The following is a 15708-nucleotide window of genomic DNA, read 5'->3' as shown; positions in this document are numbered from 1 at the left end:
TATATATGGAATATTTAATTGAAATCATAAATGTTAAGAGATATTCAAGTGTTTTTTTTCTTTAGAGCAGATCTCATAACCATCAATAGTGGCTAAGGCCCTGTACTGTGTTTAAAATATATTGTCATTAAAATGGAGTAATATTAGATCACATCTTGTTATTTCAACATCATAAAATGAGTTCGTGTGGAGAAAGAGGTCAAATGTACTACATTTGCCTTTTATTATTATTTCCATTGTTGTCTTTGCTATTCACTCTACACACATACCATTATCGTTTAACCGTTAAGTCAGCCTTCATAGTAAAAATACTCGAGAAACTAATGGCAAAATAAAGAAAGATTATAAGAGAAAGCGCATTTATGAGGCAATGATGAAAAGGCTCCATTACCGCATACAAGTTTAATTGATCATAGCAGTGCTTTTAATTGCAGGTTTTCCAGTAAAACCAGCGCAAATAATTACGGCTTCATTCAAATGCCAGCATTTATTTGGCAATTAAAGGACCAGTTAGCTAGACATTGCCGTACCACTCTGTGATGTATGCAGGAAATCATGACAGCTCTCTGGAATTAAATGATTTCGATGAAGCCCATTCTTTCCGGTGAATAATTTTCGTAACGGAATTTTATACAATATTATTTCATAAACACGTTAAAGGGGCTTCGGCCGGTTGGTAGGATCTCTGGAAGCAGTATTAAGTGGCAGGATCATCTATATATGTCGACAAATGACAAATGAAAATGAAGGGTGGAATTTGTAAAAATCGGAATTTCATTCTTTCTAAGTTGGCAGGAAGTTATTGCAATCCGTTGGAATTTCCGCTATTTGATAGTAATGAGTGTCCCTTAAGATTTATCATCCACAAAGCCCATCCAGAACCAACCAAAGGCAGCGAGAGCGACTCATCTGCTCAAAGAGTGATGCAGAGGAAAAGGTAGGTCGGGGCACCCGTGAATTGCTGAAGAATGAATAAGACAGTGATCACTAAGTTGAATGAAAGTCATTGTAATCGCATTTCCACATTTCTATAAGTATTTATGTGGCAATTGCCCTAACTGAACTCTGTGAACGGTAACAAAGGTCTGATGTTAAAAACAAACCGAAACAGTTTGTTGTCATTGTCAGCGGAAAGTGCTACGCTTATCATTACTAAGAGATGAAGCGGAAAAAACTTAAGACAGACTTGAGATACATTAATTAGTTAAAAACATATCCAGTCTTTAGATTTAAGTTGTTACTAAAACACATTAACTCAGAAATAACTGCTTTTTGTGTCAATACACAAGAGCCGAAGCTGAGTTGGTATCTTACCTACGTCCTGAAGCAACAAAATATTTAGTTCTGGAATGTTGATGCAAGGTTAATCCTCATTAAGAACCAAAAGGGCGAAAATTTTGTAATCATTTTGAAGTTTCTGAAATGGCAAGGGGTAAATATTTAGTATCTTTTAGTCAGTCTTATGGGTTTGCGAGTCCGTTTCTGTCTAATATTTTATTTCACAGGTTTCGGGTAGTGTTAATGTTTTTATAAGGAAGATAGGTAGCAACGTAGGCAGAGAGAGAGAGAGAGAGAGAGAGAGAGAGAGAGAGAGAGAGAGAGAGAGAGAGAGAGAGAGAATTCCTCCTTCAGTGGATCTCAGGAGCTTCTGCCTCTCTTTCCTTGTGAATGGACTGTTCAGAATTGAAACTGAAGATAAAGTGGAGCAATTTAAAGGGCTGAGGCTAGAAAAAAGCAGGATGAATGGAGGGTCCGAGTGGTGCTCGGTGGAATCATTCTAGGCTTTGTATTCCTCTGGTGGCAATTTTATTTAAGTCTGCTCTCATTCGTGAAGTGTGCTTTTATTATTAACTTACACATCGTGTAATGAGTTATTGTCCTTCAATTACATCCCACCACTCAGGCATTTTCAGGCCTAGTTTGCTTATGATCTTAAAATGTTATCAGTACCCTTCCGGCGATTTCGTGACAAAAATACCTATTAAACATGTACAGTTTAGGTAATTCAGAAAAGTCTTCTGACATACCTTTTCACGTTGGAAACTTGATAAAAAAGTATCGCTTCCACAGCACCAAGAGATTTACCATGCTCTTATTTTCATACAATCATTGTAATTTTAGCAGTTTATTTCCGCTTGTGAATACCTAGATTTGCTATTCATTTATATTTAGTGAACCTTTATTTTAGTGTTCTGTAAAAGAAACTATTGAGATGGCCATTTGTCTGTCCGTCCGCACTCAGATCTTAAAAAAACACTGAGGCTAGAGGGCTGCAAATTGGTATGTTGATCATCCACCCTCCAATTATCAAACTTATCAAACTGCAGCCCTCTAGCCTCAGTAGTTTTTATTTTAATGGAGGTTAAAGAATACATCGTGTGTCTTGCACCTTTATAGGTGACAACAACACAAACTCATCGATCGTGGGTGAAAGTTTCATGGGCCGCGGTTGAGAGTGCCTATGGCCGTGGCTGAGAGTTTCCATACAGTATTATACAATGTACAGAACACTTGATTAAAAAGTGAAGAAACTTCGAGCATTGTTTACTTGCTTCTGACACGGAAACAAGCTCGTGTTATTTTTCTTAAAACTTTCATATGCAAAAAGTCTGTAATTACTTAATCTTCTCTCTCTCTCTCTCTCTCTCTCTGGCTCATCACTATTATATGTAAACCGAGCACCAATCCCACAACATTTATTACGACAAATTCCTTAAACGATGAGTACAATGTGCTCATATCTTTCTTAGAATTCAGTTTGTTTCTTTGGTGTAAAAGATATTCCTCTTATTAATGGCTTTCCCCATTGTCTCAGTACAGCATGATATACGTTAATGGGATGTCGATTTTTTTTTATTATTATTCTAGTGCTCTTTTTCTGTTCTGTCACTATATATATAAGTTAGTAATGTTAATGACTATTAGTAAAATACATTATAGAGAGAGAGAGAGAGAGAGAGAGAGAGAGAGAGAGAGAGAGAGAGAGAGAGAATCACGTAACGGTTTGATCATGATCGTTAGCTACAGTGAACAAGTCATTTGGAACTCAGAAAACTTTCGCCATCAAATAGAACCGGTAACTTTCCTCTAAAAGAAAAGTTCAAATAAAACTTTTCAAGTGAACCCCACACTCTGGACATTCTAATTCGTTCACGTATATAAAGTCTTACGTTTCATTATATTTCTAACCTGTTGCTGCACATATTTGGACGCCAGTTTTCTTTCGGCGATAAGTTGACTTATAATAGCTGCATTTATTTTGTGCTAGTCAAAATAAAGGTCGAGTTCTTATAATACCGCAAAGGAATAATAATTGCCTTATGGAGGACACTGCCGTCTGTTTAGTTCCATGGTTACATATCCAATTCCAGTGTAAAAGTAATGAGTCATGTTATGAGCTTTATTATTTCTTAGCGACTTCATGTGATAAGCTTGAACCCTAGTGTGAAGCTTCTTAGCATGAAAATCATGTGGTGGGTGGGGGCGGTTCATACCGGGTGCTTCACTTCCAACGTGAGGAATCACTTAGGGTAAAGAGCTACCGAGCTTGTTCATGTACCGGAAAAAAAAAAATCTTCCTTTTTTCAGAGTATCTATGCAGTGTAATAAAATTATGCAATAACATTACATATGCATTGCATTGAAATTATGCAAAAATTAGGTAGTATTTTGTCCATACTAATCACAAATGAAACAGAGAATGAAAAGAATCATCAGCAAAATGTAAGAAACATTTTCCTCCTTAATACGATACGATGTGATGCTCTCTTTGACAAAGTATTTATAGATATAAAACATGAATAATAGTTTACATGTAAGGCATATGCGAGCAAAAACTATTCGAGATGTATTCTGTCTAGCCTTCATTAGCCTCAAATGTATTGGTCTGGTTTACCTTTCCTGACCTTTTCGAAAATCTTGATAGCACTGAAAGCACATTAAAAGTAATTTCTTTTCAAAGATGTTAAATGCAAATCTGCTACTGGAGTGACTGCGTAGGGTATACGTACGTCATTACGAATTTTGTAGACAGTTCAATTTATTCTTACGGAGAAAAATATTTCTTAACATTTTTTTAAGTCAGTTCATGAAGGCATATATTAAGGGATCATTTAGTTTTATAAGGTAGAAATTAGCAAAATAATTTGGGAGCGTATAATGCAAGGATTTAGTAAACTCTTGTTATTCATATCTCACACAAGATTCATAACATTTTGACCTTAGCCAATGATCTCAAAAAATATAGTTTAAAGATTTATGACTGCTGTATAACAGTTCAATATTCACGGCGATTATGTTGAAGAAACAGCCAAAAATAATTAAGAGTGATTCCTCTAATGTGCAGAAATTTCATTGTTAATATTTAGAGTAAAAACGTATGGATCACAGCACTGTTTTACACAGTATCCCATTAAACATTGAAGAAAGCGCCACACTAGTTTCCTTCAGTTATCTAACCGATAACATACTGTATTACGAAGGGGGGTTACTGTGTTATAATATCATTAAACAGCGATACGTAAAGCTAGACGTCATATTTTAACCTAGCTAAAACCAGTGAACTACCAGTGGCCAGGGTTGCACTGAAGCTTAGGTTTTAAATTTTATCCTATCTTTCAGGTTTACTATTCAAACTATTCATTCCTTTGAACTTTCTACAGCTTCAGTACAGAAAAAATCAATTGCCCCATTATCTTAAGTTCCGAACCATAACGTCAATTAACTATCGCAAGTTATGACAAGATCTCTGGCCCTATTTCAGTCATTTCATCCCAGATGACCAAACACCTTGAGTCCCGTCCACACGACCAGACTTGATCTGGATGAATTAGTCCGTTCGAAGACACAAACGGCTGCGTCTGGCCAGTCAAAGTCTTGGTGGAGGTGAACACAATACGAGAATTGCAACATGGCTCATAGCCAGAGGAACAGGAAGCTACTGGCACTCTGCGCCCTGTTAGCTCCTTGGATCCACTTGTCGAGAGCCCGTGGACACACATTAGTTACTGTTATCTTTATGATTTAAAAACTCTATGATACATATTGGCATTATGTTCATAATGCCAACATGTATCAATGTGCATCTTTGCACGGTGAAAATGCTAAGCAGAAAGTGTCGTCGGACTGATGAATCTGACTGTACCTTCGCTTGCGTTGGCAAGTATAGCAGAAAACCATTCAAAACCAAATCCTACAACCTCCACAACTGGTTTTACGTTTTCAAGTTTATGCTATCATTACCATTAGCAGCAGCAGCAGCAGCAGCAGCAGCAGTAGTAGTAGTAGTAGTAGTAGTAGTAGAGCAAAATGCTGTTGACTCATGGGCACTTACAGAGAAAGCATTCCATTGAGGAAAACGAATAAGAGAAGTAATATAACAGAAAAATTAATGGAAAGGAAAATGAACGTAAAAAAACAAAAAATAAATGTATACTGAATAAGATAATGCTTGAAGATTATGGATCATATATACGTGCGGATTAAACATGTATCACATATAATAGCTAACATTTAAAATAGAAAATTATAGTATATTTCCACGGATAAAAAGTTACTTGATTCCAATGATAAATATATGCTCATAATCACTGCACATTCCCGTAAATATTTTTATTTTTAAGTATAATTACTTCAGCAACTTTAATTTTTTGTGTTTTTCATATACCATATGCGTTTATAATAAAACTAATGTATTGGCTCTTTGCATCAGTCCTTGTCACATTCGTATGCCTGGCAGTCGCGTACGTTACTCACACCAAAAAGTCTGGCGTCTTTGCTCACATTCGTATGCTTGGTAATCGTGTACGTTACTCACACCAGAAAGTCTGGCGTCTTTACTCAAGGTACTCAATATACACTTTGGTCACGTGTACGGCAGACAGAAACTGTGCCTGGCAACGTTCAAATTTCTCGCTTTTGTTTGGGGACAAAGTCTGTCGTGTGGACATTGCTTTAAAAACCCAAACTTTTTCTGCTCGGAAACCGTTTCTAATGTAACCCTTAGAAACCCTTTATCATTAAATATTACATCATCCCTAGCCCTGCTGGTTAACCTTGAGATTACAAAATTTATATAATGGCAAAAATATGAGCAAGCATAACGACACTGTTTTAAATACCATGAACGAACAGCAGTATAGTATAAAACCTTCAAGACCCGGTTCCTTAAGTCACTAGAAATGTAAGCAAATCCCTGTTTCCAGTGCTATCCTGAGTAGTTGCTGATAAATCCTGTATATGCCATGAAAATCTTAAAACCTAATTAAGCCCTCAAATCAACCAAATATTTTGGTTAATAGTTTTATCTTCAAATGATGTTCAAGAAATTTGGATTCAAGAAAATTTGAGTAGATGCACAAGTCCAACGTTCAGCTTTTACCGATAAATCTTCGAATATCACTTGTTAAAAATCGAACTATCTTAACCAGTTGTAGGCGAAATAATTTTACACGGAACAGACAACAGTTTCAAATTCAAACTAGTAACATTAGCCTTTATCCAAAAGGATCTCGGCAGTTTTCTATAATTTAATGGGGCGATTTTCATAAGACTTGAAAGTTTACACTTTCCATTAACCCAAAATAGGATTTCCTGTAAGTTATCATCAGCAGCCAAAAATTTTCCTATCATGACCTAACTTTTTTTTTTTTTTTACGAAATACCCTAGACCTCAATTGTATCATTTTGGTATATATTACGTAATTAAATATTCAAGACAAAATATTAGGAAATTAAACTGAAATATAAGTGAAGGTTTTAATTTTATTTTAAGACAAACATGCCAACCTGGAAGACACTTTTTCGAGGTAATCAAGGGCTAACAATAGCATGACGAGTGATGGCACAAACTCCAGTGAGGAACGCAGAATCAGTGTAGCTTTTGATGTTTGTATTAATCACTCGTGATTTTAAAATTTTCTTCGAATTTCTGTTGGGAGAAATCTAAATTAAGTGCTTAATTCCATTTCAGTCTGCATTTACTATTGTTTATCGTTTTCTATGCAGACATGCCCTAAACCAAACCTAAACTAGGGTAATTTTATAGAGTTTGCTTATTTTTGACGTGCTACTTAGAAAGCCTGACTATTTACAATTCGCATAATATGGGTATCATTTGTTCATTTGCTTACGGCTATCATAAACACGAATAAAATAACCTATCAGAAGTTCAACTTAACCTGTATTAATAGTATAAAAACTTTTTTTAACTTCACATACTTGATTAGAGTAACTTTTTTCTATATCTACTTAGCAGCAAAATGTCATTACCATATTGAAGTACTGCTATATATCTAACATCTAATTATATATAAAGGAATAATTTCCTTATGCAAAACTGGCCATTCAGAATTTTACAAAAAATCTGCATATATGAAGTAAAATACCACAGCATCAGTTCCCCAGCTCAAAATGAAATTAACCCACAAAATAGATTCATTTACCACAGCCAGTTACACAGTTCTTTCAAGAGAAAATGGTTCACGAGACAAACTTTTGCCACAGTTGTACACTTATTAAAATAACCAATCTAGAGTCAGACACCACTCGCCTTGCACAAATCCACTTTAACAAGTACACACTAAAAATATGACAACCATGCATCATTCTCAGCCTCTGGGAGCACAAAAAAATTATGCACTTACCACTTTACCAAGTACCAATTCCCATCAACGATATAGCAATACTTCCAAGAAATCACTATTTGCTGACCAAGAGAATTCAAAATATCCGAGGCCTTACGAAACCTTAGTGAGGAAAATGCTGGATCCATCCTTACCAAATCATTAATCGGTTTTTCTAAATAAGAAACCTACTCAACATAACACAGCACTTCAGAGATAAACAACTAATCCTTGGAGTAACATACTAGCTTTATATTGAGGTCATATCATGCCATAACTTTCCATGGAGGTCATACCTAAGATCCTTAGCATTCCTTGGAGATCAGACCTAATTCGCTGTTCGTGTCTTCCTTCAGGATCACACGTTTAAGATCGTGCCTCAATTTTCCTTGGGGGTCACAGATCTAGGAATCCCCTCAACATTACTTGGAACTGGAATATAAAATATATGCATTGCTTGGAACTGGAATATAAAATATATGCATTGCTTGGAACTGGAATATAAAATATATACAAAAATCCAAACGCTGGGACCTATGAGGTCATTCTGCGCTTTAAAGGAAATTAAGAATAAAAAGGTTTTCAAGGTGCAACGGGAGGAAAACTTTGCAGTTGCGCTATGTAACAACTGTTCGTAACGGTGGAAAATAAGGAAAACGTAATATGAATGTGGGCACAGTATAAAAGGAATAAAAGGGATTTACAGCTAGGGGCTGAAGGGACGCTGCAAAGAACAGTGACCCGTGTGGCCTTTCGGGGCTCAGCATTTCTTGTTCACAGATCTAAGCTTAGGATTTCCTCTCAAGCTCCCTCTGGGATCAGAGACCTAAAATTCCCTCATTCTTCTTCGGGCACAACAGGCCTAGGATACTTCTTTAATCACAATATGTCATGTCAGACTCGAGGAGTAATCACAAACTACTCTGGAGACCATACCGAAGGAAAACTAACAAAGTGAGCACAGACTGCCTCAGACAAGCTGAGGGAACACTAATACGAGTCTTTACCATCAGGTTTCTTTTGGGACCAAACAAGACTACCTCAAAACCCTCTGGAATCACAAGAGCAATTTATCAGTTTAAGACCCCCATCGGATCACAACCAACTTTGACTTAAGAGGGACCACAAAAAGTCCTCATTCCACGTTACAATTACCAGAAAAAAACTTAAAAACCTGAAATTACCTATATTAGCAAATTTGGTTGTTTTTTAACGGTGCTAAACATGGCAGAATGTCTGCTATATATAGACCTTGGGCCACCTTTGCTAGAGCAGCACCGCCACCCTAACAAAGGTGGCCCCATTAGATATGAAAAGGTTTTAAGATTCAGTTCCAAGACTGATTTACCTTTAACAATTATTATAAGAATATTTCTTTTAAGCAAAATATTCATGATTAAATTTAAACAGCATGTAGTTTAAGAATATCTCTTTTAGGAAAAATACTATTTAAAATCTGGCCAATTTAAACAAAGTTTTATCCTAAATTTAATAAATGCATTCCATTTTCCTTCCTGCCAACAACCACATTTAAATGTAAAAATCTTAAGATACTAAAAGTAACAAGAGCAAGTTACTGATAAGAGCAAATTACTGTTAAGTTGATCTAAGAATTTTTAAGCTGGTAAAAGGCTTGTTTGCTATCTAAACCGATTTATCCTACATTTTCTAAACGGCATTCTATTTATCCCTCCAGTCTAGACTGGAAATTCCAGATGTTGTAAATATAAGTTGCCAAGAGCAATAAAAAGTTTATAATGGAAATTATGAATGAATGTATATTATAAAAATACGGCGAGTCAAGTCTCACATCATGATTACTTTATATCGAAATAGAATGCGGCGAAGTGCTATGAGTAAGCAAATTAAGTAACAGTGATAAAATGAGTCACTGACTGCAGAATTGCTGACTTATGCTAATAATTCATCTGACTGAAGATGGCGAAAACCTCAGATGACCGAGTTTGAAAGTATTTACAAGATGAGCAAGTTGGGAGTTTAAGAGCTTAATGTTATGATGGCAAATGGAAACTAAAAATGTATTAATGCAATATAAGACGTACGTAGGTCAGTGTGTATGGGGATTCGTCCGCATGTTTATGGACCTGCTGAGCAAGTGTATAGTGATTACTAATCGAAATGTTTCTGAACACTGGGTTCATCGAGACTCAATTGCTACTGGAAACGAAGCAGCTGTGATTGGCTTGTCTTTTCTCGGGAAACATGACAGGAAAATATGTTTCATGTTGAAAAAACAATATCAAGTCAGGGTCCTAACAAACTAAGAGACTTACCTCACTCAGTGATTTACTTGTTTGATGCACAACCAATGCTAAACCATACAAACCACAACCAGACGTCACGAGTAGTTTTCAAGGGTGTCATTCACTCACCTGAAATAGAATTTTACATTAAAATTTGACAAGTATTCTGTTCACCTAACTAATATTCCTGCGAGTATCTTCTGTCAACGATCAAGTATCGAAGCTTATGAGACCGTTTAACTCGGTCCACACATACGTTCAGGCTTCTTTGTTACAGGAGGCCTCAAAACTGTCCGCGTAAAAGAGAAAACTACTCAGCTCGGGCATTTGTTATAGGGCGTGCATCGCAGAAACTGTAGTTTATTAAGCAGTTCTTAAAATATTCAAGGATGGAACCAACATAATTTAGTAAAAACTTCTGGTATCCATGCCATAAAAACTAAGTAAAAATACTAACGAAAACCCAATAAAACTTATTTTCGACACAAAATACCAGTATTAAAGTAGGTTAACAGGCAGAACACACTTATTGATATGGCTAAACTCAAAAATAGCTAAACTGCAAAAAAGAACTAACCTTACAACCATCGACGGATAACATAAAGGATTAACGGCGAACAGACAGCACAAAACGGAAAGAAAATCACCAAACACCAGAGACAAAGTAAACAGATATCTCCACTGGCACAGAAAACGGTACCATATTCACGATTTCTTTCAAGTCAAGGAATCTGCAGTTAAGTAAAGACTTGTCCTGGTAGTGACGCTAAAACGAAAGAAAACACTGAACACTTATTATTCCTGATGAAGTCTCACTTTTGGAAAAATTGCTTCTTGTTACAGAAACTGTGGAATAAAGAGCTCGAATAAATAAATTTTTAGGGAACAAAGGCTCACAAAACCCTTTATGCTCAAACACTTCAACGAAGGAAGAAAAACGATAGCAGATTCTCTCTCTCTCTCTCTCTCTCTCTCTCTCTCTCTCTCTCTCTCTCTTCACACAGGTGCATTACATTAGATTTCACTTCGAAGGAGACAAGTGAAGAGGGAATTAATTCGTGAACTTAACTGATTAACTAAACTGAGACGGAAACATGAACGAGCTGACCGATATCAAGATTCAGGAAGCACAATTTAGGATAAAAATGTCGTTGTGCAATATCCAGCGAACACGGAAATCATAGAAACAACATCTGCATCATCTATTTGATAGCACACCCATCTTTCGTCACAAAATGAGGAAAGAAACAACAAAAAATATTAGGGATAAAATAATACAAACGCAAATATCTGTCCGACTCTAGTGTCCGTCCATCCTGAATCGTGGGAGGGAATGGCAGTGGAGGGCCATTTCCGAAAATGCTTCCCCAGGGCAGAAATCTAATTTTCGACAAAGACACAAAGGCAGCATCACTAAGAATCTAAGATTCGGGCTTAGGGGAAACGTGTGACGCATTTTCTTTAGTGTCTAGGGGAACTGAAAGTAAGAGAATGGGAATGAGGAGGAGATCTCTGCTCTTATCTGGGAGCTCTACCTCGTCGATCAATTTTTGATTATCAAAAATTTCATAATCTCGCTGTAGTTCATTAAACTGATTGTATAGTTTCAGTTTTCCAGTACATATCTTTCTATTTCTCTCTTGCCTTCCTGTTCCCTTGTTCACCCATATCCAGTAAATTTTTATTTGTTTAATTATTTTTTATCCGTCACATATTTACTGACATCACTTCAGCTTCCTGATACATTTATCTCCATATCTCTGTCTCCCACTTCCCACCTTCTTAAAGCTGAACACTTCTCCCTATCGCAGAATCCATATGATATTTGTTCTTACCATGGTAAATCTTTTCCCTGATCCCAACATCCCGTCCGGCCTATTTTTCATTGGCACACCTACCCTTATAAGGAATGCCTCCAGGAGGTGTTACCCTTCTGTTTAAACATATAAATACCAGGGTGATGTTACCAGAGAGTTCAACTGAGGTTATGTACCAAAGGCGTCTGGATTCTCAAGATTCACTACGACATCATCCACTTCATGCAACTACTCAGGAGACACACATTCCCAAGTACACAAATTAAATATAGGTACACATAAATATATGCATACATACATACACACACACATATATATATATATATATATATATATATATATATATATATATATATATATATATATATATATATATATATATATATATATAAAACACTAGAGTTGCAACCATATATTTAATGTTCAAATAGGGTTTTATGGGCCTTTTTTATATTCATATGTATGAATTATTTATATTTATATATATATATTATATATATATATATATATATATATATATATATATATATACACGTAGTTTTATTTTTTCTGTTTTATGGAGAGCAAATTACTGTTTTATTCATTTCCTCTTGATAGGAACTATTGTTTGATTTATTATTTTTAGCATAATATTAACTGAAAATTGATGAAGAATTTAAAAGTGTTTTTTGTGTTTTTACTGTGTGCTTTTAGGTCGATTATTTTGTATTCAGAAACCATTTCAAACGTGAAATGCATTGAGAGAGAGAGAGAGAGAGAGAGAGAGAGAGAGAGAGAGAGAGAGAGAGAGAGATGATGATGATGATGAAACCAGTGATGGACCGTTAATTTTCATTATCATCAATGAATCTTAATCTAAAAATGCAAGATTCTGCCACGATCAATGAACCTTAATGAATCAAGCTAGTGAAAGGAACCTGGTAATTTCATCTCCGCTGCTCTTCCTACAGAGTCCGACCTACTCTTAGCCATATTGGATGCGGCTGAGATAATAACTATCATCTTCCACACAAGGACGCTTCTTTCTCGTTGGAAAAGGGATAAGGTTGAGGAAGAAATAAGGAGAGGTTATTCGGACGACAAATGATGGTTCTTTTATGATCCTCAAGAATAGGTTTGGCCACTGGAACTTTTGTTTCCGTAACGTTAAGTTAATATACTGAGGTTGTAATATTGTCGCTGCTGAAGCAGTTGTATTGCAGTCCAGTCAGATCGGAGGCATGAGAGTTTGGCTGAAATTTATCGTAATCAGTTCCCGTCAAAATAACTTTTTATGACGTAGGTGAATGATGGACAAAGATGATAATTAAGTGCTATATGCGCGTCCTGAAAATGATGTCCGATGAATTACCAAAATTAATATTTAATTTTTCATTATTAGTGCTCTATTTTCTAGGTTCCTTTAATCACTGCAGATTTATTGATTCATTATAACAATGTAAGAAGGCTGGGAGATTGTGAATTAATGATATTTCTTTTTATATATGAAACGAAAACATTGCAATCTCTTATCTATCTTTTTGCAACAGTGTTTGTGCGGAATATTATTCACATTACAATTAAATGCCGAACAAACATTCTCTCTCTCTCTCTCTCTCTCTCTCTCTCTCTCTCTCTCTCTCTCTCTCTCTATCTATATATATATATATATATATATATATATATATATATATATATATATATATATATATATATATATATATATATATATATATATATATATATATATATATATATATATACTATATATATATATATATATATATATATATATACACACACACATATATATATATATATATATATATATATATATATATATATATATATATATACACACACACATACATATACTATGTGTGTGAAACCTGTACTACCAAAATGTTTTAATTTAATTTTAGTTATTATCTTTGCATAAGAATTTGACTAATGGCTTACACTTTCTCAGGAATTAAAGTTTTCTTTTAAAAGCACAGTTCATAATGATCTCTTTCAATTCTGAGTCATTAAAGAACAATGAGACACGCCTTCGTAAAAATATATAGACTGGATTTACATATAAATGAAGCCGAGAGATATTCACGGTGGGCGATTCGCAGCATTTTCTCTTTTTTTTTTTTTTCTTAAGTAATTTTCCATTCTTCTCTCAGCCTTGCTTTAGAGACCTATCAGTTTCATTCTTTTTAATATATTTTTGTAGAATTGCGAATAGGGATAGAGACAGACTGATTAATTAAGAGAGAGAGAGAGAGAGAGAGAGAGAGAGAGAGAGAGAGAGAGAGAGAGAGAGAGAGAGAGAGAGAGAGAGAGAACTCTGACAATCACAACAACCGTTTTCTCCTTGATTTTGCGGTCTTTGATATATGTGAATATATCCAAAAATGCAGAAGAATGTACATAAGAAATTAATTTTATCCCACAACATTACTTGCAATTGTGAATGGTCTTTTCTGAAATACATAAATACATACACACACACACACACACACACACACACACACACACATATATATATATATATATATATATATATATATATATATATATATATATATATATATATATATAATATATATATATATATAATATATATATATATATATATATATATATATATATATTATATATATAAATTACATATAAATATTACTAACAGTCCTCATTATCAGTAGTCTTGCGGATATTTCATCATGAGGACTGTTTGTCCAAGAAATCTTGTAATTTTTCTGAATAAATACTCCATTAGATACCATCCACTTTGAATGAGGTCCTATTAGTAATTCTACTAATGCACAGAACAATTGTGTATGTGATAAAGTTAATATATATATAATATATATATATATATATATATATATATATATATATATATATATATATATATATATATATATATATATATATATATTTATATACATATATATACCAGTATAAATTTGTATTTTATAATCACCTTAATTTCTAGACGCCTGTCAGAAAATACGGCAAATACAGCTTCAATGTAATTTCTATTCTTGCAACAACCAACAGCCTTTTCATTTTGTTCACTAACCCATTTCTTCGTAGTGACGCTGTTAACGAAGGACTGCAAAACTTCACCTAAAGCAATGTGTACAGCTCCAATTAGCGAACAAAGGAATACTTATAGCAACGCTTAAAATGGCAAACCAAGAAATATTCGTAGGACATATAGTAAGAGGTATTTAAAGAACTACCCATGTCAGTTTTAAGATCCGAGCAGACAGCAGTCGCTCGCTCTTATAATTTGCCTCCTTTAAAAACAAAAGGTGGTATTGAAAAGATGGAATGGGGGATTGGGTGCTCATTACACCATCTTTCTAATGCCTCTGATTAGATCATTTATCCAACAAACTTTACTCTCTCTCTCTCTCTCTCTCTCTCTCTCTCTCTCTCTCATACACATACACATGTACATACACTCACATACACAGTTGCATGAGTATATCTCCATGGATTTGAATCTGGCAGTCTTTTGTAATTATCATACTCATAAAATACTTGTCAAATATCTCTCTCTCTCTCTCTCTCTCTCTCTCTCTCTCTCTCTCTCTCTCTCTCTCTCTCTCTCTCGTATACACAACGCATACATACACACACATATACACCGCTTCATGAGTATATCGCAGTGGTTAAGAATCTGGCAGCCTTTTGTATCTATATAATCATAAAATACTTGTCAAATATCTCTCTCTCTCTGTGTGGGGGAGTGAAAAGTTCAACGCTAAATAATTTGTTCCTCGAAATATTTCCTGTGGGTATTAACCATAATAAACACACGCAGGCACAACCCTCATTTTTCTTTTTATTCTAATCCTTCACTTGATCCTCCGGAAAACAACTAAGTCGCTATTCTGCCCATATCTCTCCTAACAAAGCCTTTAGACAATAGGTTATTTAAGCCTGCCTCTTCATCCAACCGCAATACAATGGCCGGCAAGATATAACAGATTTTCAATTTATTTTTGAATAGGTTCTGGTAAGCAC

The 15708-nt window shown here is 34.9% G+C and overlaps 1 long non-coding RNA gene across 1 annotated transcript; it reads right to left on the bottom strand.

Moving 5' to 3' along the window:
• Positions 1-6748: 6748 nt before the first annotated feature.
• LOC136825158 (uncharacterized) lies at positions 6749-8760 on the bottom strand. The gene is made up of 2 exons (XR_010849263.1): positions 7919-8760; positions 6749-6928 (listed from the first exon to the last, which is right to left on the bottom strand). It is a non-coding gene; the product is annotated as an uncharacterized lncRNA (long non-coding RNA).
• Positions 8761-15708: the final 6948 nt, after the last annotated feature.

Source organism: Macrobrachium rosenbergii, chromosome 37 (genome assembly GCF_040412425.1).
Source record: "Macrobrachium rosenbergii isolate ZJJX-2024 chromosome 37, ASM4041242v1, whole genome shotgun sequence".
In the NCBI taxonomy this organism is placed as follows: domain Eukaryota; kingdom Metazoa; phylum Arthropoda; class Malacostraca; order Decapoda; family Palaemonidae; genus Macrobrachium; species Macrobrachium rosenbergii.
Note: the sequence above shows the minus strand (reverse complement) of the source record. Positions and strands in the feature narration are given on the sequence as shown.